Below are 4,990 nucleotides of genomic sequence, written 5' to 3'. Positions count from 1 at the left end.
CATATATGCAGTTTTATTTATCCATTGATGGGAACCTAGGCTGCTTCCATGACTTCACTATTGTGAATAATATTACAATAAATATGGGTACGCACATATACTAATCTTAGTCTTTCTGCGTGAGTACCAAGGAATGATATAACTGTGTCACATGGTAATTTTTTTCAGTTCTCAAAGGACCCCACATACTAATTTCTCTAGTGCCTATATTAAGTTTTATTCCTTCCAATAGTGTAGAATTCTTAGCCCCTCAAGTCCTTGCCAGCATTTATTTATTTATTTATTTTGTGTTCTTGATGATTGTCATTTGACTGGGTTGTGAAGGAATGTCAGTGTAGCTTTGATTAGCACTTCCTTATTGACTAAAGATGCTGAATAGCTTTTCATATACTATTGGTTATTTGTATTTCTTATGATAAATGTCTGCTTAGTTCATTTGCCCATTTATTCACTGGCTTATCCTCAAATCAGTAACTGGTAAGGAAGAGGAAATTTCCTTTGGATTTTCATTAGGTGAGACCCTGCAGCTAGGATCATTGCTGCTTCCTTTGAGGTATGTGGGCAGAGTGTTTTATGGTGAAAGTTTTGGGAGACAAAGTAGATGTTGGCTAGTCTATGTGGAATACATGACAGTGGTAGTCTAGAAACACTGGCCTTCAGAAATCTAGGTCTTTGGCCAGAGACATACCTCAGTGGCATAAGTACTTGCCTGGAAAAATGTGAGGTCCTTAGTTTGATTCCCAGTTTAAAAAAATCTAGGTCTTTCGTGAGCACCAAGGGTGTGTGGAAGTATCTAGGAATAGTCTGGCTACCAAGTGAAGGCTTACATGTTTTTGTCCAGTCCTTTTTATTTTTCAGAGAAATGAGATGATGCACCACAACTTCCAAGGGTATCCAATAACTGCTTTCATTTTTGATGTACAAATATCATATTATCTCCTTAGTGTGAGAACCTGAAAGAGAAAAATGGAATCTGAAGGGTACAATAGACACTGGCAAAAGGGAATGAGCTTATTCAAAAGGAAAGAGTTACTGAGTTGAAGATAAGGACAGGAGAAGGAGTGAGGGAAAGAGATGTATCTATGTATATAAGCAGGATGGTTTGGACAACTATACTGTGCATCTCTGCTGGTCTATGGAAAGAAGCAGTTAATGCTTTAATTTGTTTTGTCTCATTTTTTTAATTATTTCTCCTTTTTGTCTTCTTAATTTCTTATACATTTCTTTCTTTTTCCAATTTTACATGAATATATCTGGTAATATGAATAACTAGTTGGAAGACAACACTATGAATTGCAACAAATACTGTGAAATTCGTATTACTTTGTTAAGTGAAAATCTGTATCACTTGTAGTTTTTTTCTGTTTTAATTCTAATTATTACTCTCTTAAAGAGCATATAAAATAGGTTATATATTTTAAAAGGTTAATAAAAAGCAAAAATTTAAATCATCAATATTGAGTAAAAAAAAATCTTTGTCATAGGTCTAAAATATTTTAGGCCCTTTCTTCTTCCCAAGAGAGGCTCTCTGTTCCAAAGAATTCACTCTTTTATTGAATTTTGACTAATGGAGATATGTTCCTTTAAATCTGGCTTTTTTCTCTTAAATTTTTCTTTTTTTTGCTTTTGAAATATTCATTCATTTTCTTTAGTACATCTTTGCAGTGAATATGTTTACATTCTTCGTGAGAAGTTGGTACAGATGTACATCTCAATTTCTTTTTTCTTACCCTTCTCCATTTGTCCTTTATCCCCTCCCAAATCTCTTGGTCCCCTTCCTATTTGAGAAAAATCTCCCTACTTCCTATTATCTATCTTTTATTTCACTCTTTATTCATATTTTGTATTTCTGTTATAACAGAAATCATGTATCACTTAAGTTTGAATGTTGGATTTATTTTACCTAACATGGTATCGTTTTCTACAAATGACTCAAATTTTCTTCATGGCACAGTAGTACTCCATTGTGTATAAATGCCACAGTTTTTAAATTCACTCATCAGTTGATAGATGTGTAGGCTGCTTCCAGGATTTAGTTATTATGAATTGTGCTGCTATAAACACGGGTGTGTATGCATCACTGTAGTATGATGTATTTAACTCTTTTGTCTAAATAGCCAGCCCATGGAAAGGACCACCTTCCATAGGAGGGCAGAAATACACAGAGCCCAGGTGTGATGGAGGGGGGTGGGTTGGGATGAAGGAGACAAGTGCTAAGGGGCTGGAAGTAGGCAGGGTGATGGAGCTATTGGAGTGGGGAGGATATTTTGTTATTTACTGTGCTAGTTGTATTCTTGTTTAAAATAGAAGTACACATTTATTGTTGCCTCCTACCAGTGATTAAGTGGCTTCAGCTGAGGGGTGACCAAGAAGGCTTTAGAAAATGAGGAACTAGTTCTGTGTGCAAAAACTGAGAAATTTGATGGTACTTCTGCATTCCTGAGGTTTCTTAGTGAAGCAAAAAAAATCTTCAAGCTCAAAATCTGTTTTAGGTCAATGAGAAAGGTGACAGATAATATGTTAGTAGCTTCTCTGTCGATTATCCATTCTGTTATGAGGATTGCATGTTGAAACACTGTAGATAAAAGTGTCACAATTAAGGCTTTAATTTAGATTTAATAAGAGTTATAATATGTTAATAAAAGATCAATTAGCAGTTAAGTAGCCATTGATCCAGGTACAATAAGTATGTTAGAAAGACATCAAGTTGTCACTGAAAAACTGGAGATTACACAAGCAACATGTGAACAATTAGGTTCTCAATATATTCAGGCTATAATGAATGTCAGTGCATTTAATTGCTATTTAACAAGAAAGCCTAATGTAAAGTCTTATGCCTATTAACTCATATACCTGTTCACAGTTATTCGGTAGGTCCATTTATTCATTGATTCACTCAGCAAATATTTAATAAAGCACACATCAGCTAAAGTGAGAGAGCCATGGGTATTAGGCATGAATTCTACCTTCAAATAACTTAAGATCTAGTATTGAAACTACTCACTTATATAGAAAAAAATAAAGGAGCAAGCCTGATCCTAGCACATTTTTAATACATTTTCTTTTTTCTTTCTTTTTCTCTCTCCTTTTTTTTTTTTTTTTTTTTTTGTATTTTAGGGAAGGTTCTACAGGGTGTTCAGGCTTGTAGTGATCCGCCTGTTTACAGCCTCTCAAGAGCTGGGATTACAGGCATCTGCCACCATGCTCAGTCTCAATTGCCATCTCAGCGCCACCTCAGGGGTGAGGCTGGCACAGCAGGCCCAGGGATTGAACCCCTGGCCCCTGTGCCTGCTTGCGGGCACTTTAATCTGTTGAGCTATTTGGCTGACCCTTAATATGTTTTCTGGTTAAGTTCTAACTATCACTACTATCATCTAAGACTTTTCCATGCTGAAGGAAACCTTGGCTGTTGGGAGCCACTGAATTTAGGGGCTATTTGTTGCTGCACCTTGATGCAGCACAGTTGATTAATATAGTGAATAGAAGAGGAGCTGAGTGGGTCAGATAAGACACGTGTGTTCTGGTAAGGCATTGTCAGAGATAGTTAAAGCTTTCTCATCCGGATGTCGAGGGGTGGATGAACAATACACTGTCTTTCAAAGAGCAAGTGGGCAATAAAGGGTAAAAGTCACTCTCGGTATTTTAATGTTCAGCTTCTAAGAATTTAAATTTCTTTGAGACCACGGAAGAATGTGGGAGGGAGGCAGAAATCAAAGCTTGATGAAAATGGTTAAAGAGTAAATTTTGTGTTGTCTGGATTCTACTTCAAGAAAAAAGGACAGTTATACTTTTTCTGGTAACTGGAGGAGGCACATTTTGTAGTGTTCATGTAGCTCAAACTCTTTTTATACTGAGATTTGTTTTCCTCCTGTACAGAGGACTCTTGAGAATGGGTGCAGGGCCTGGTTTTGAGGCTGCCCATACCTTCTTCCTGTGCCTGCTCTGCAAGGTGAAGCACTGTCCCCTGTTTCTTTTCAGGGTCCCTCTTTCTCTGAGGTCTTTTCACCAGAATCAGGAAGGGTTTATTTTATTTTTTAAAATCTCATTGTCAGGCAGGAGAATTCCATTCTCTTATTTATTTCACAGTGTTTATGTGCACTAGGCTGTGGACTTTAGAAATCAGAATTTCTTTTATCTTCCAGAAAACAGAACCCTTTCTAACAACTTAAAGATTAAATCTTCATCTCATTTTATTCCTATCCTGAATAAGACCAAGGGCTGGAGCTGCTTCAGGGTTCAACACGGGGACAGGTGTTGGGTCCTGTTTTGTATCCTGTGGCCTAATACACCCCTAAATCCAACATCATTGGTGTCCTGCATACATCAGTCTTGATTAGTGTTTGACTGGAGGAAGGACTGTGCTTTACCTTTAAGACAATTAGAAACTTAGATCAGAGATGCTCCATAGAAGATGCATATGTGCATGAGAGAGAGAGAGAGAGAGAGAGAGAGAGAGAGAACAGAACAGAACAGAACAGAACAGAACAGAACAGATCAGAACAGAATGGAACGGAACAGAACGGGAGAGGAGGGGAGGGGAGAGGAAAGGGAAGCGAAGGGAGAGGAGAGGAGAGGAGAGGAGAGGAGAAGAGAGGAGAGAGAGGAAAGAAGGAAGAGAGGAAAGAGAGAAAGAGAGATGAGTAGTTTGGCAGGAGCAAGAAACTAATTGGATCTCCTGGTGGTCATGAAAACCTAAGTTTTGGGTATTAATCAGAATCTAGGAAACTCTGCTGGGCATCTTCCTAATATGAAATCTCAGAAGCCTGGAAATCCAGGGCCTCTTATGCAGATGATACTTGAATTGTCAATTGTAAAATAAGTAAATAGCCAAAGGAAAATAAAAGCCTTAATATAAAAAACTTAGCTAAATAAAATAAGATCAGACCCAGTCCTAGCCCAGGTCCGGTGAGTGTGCGGAGAGTTTCCTGCTACCCCGCGCCAGCGGGACCAGTCCCAGCCCAGGCGCAGCGTGGGCCGGACCCTCTCCCAG

Source organism: Octodon degus, unplaced genomic scaffold (assembly GCF_000260255.1).
Source record: "Octodon degus isolate 3935 unplaced genomic scaffold, OctDeg1.0 scaffold00008, whole genome shotgun sequence".
Taxonomy (NCBI): domain Eukaryota; kingdom Metazoa; phylum Chordata; class Mammalia; order Rodentia; family Octodontidae; genus Octodon; species Octodon degus.
The sequence above is the reverse complement of the archived record's forward strand: the minus strand, read 5'-3'. Positions refer to the sequence as shown.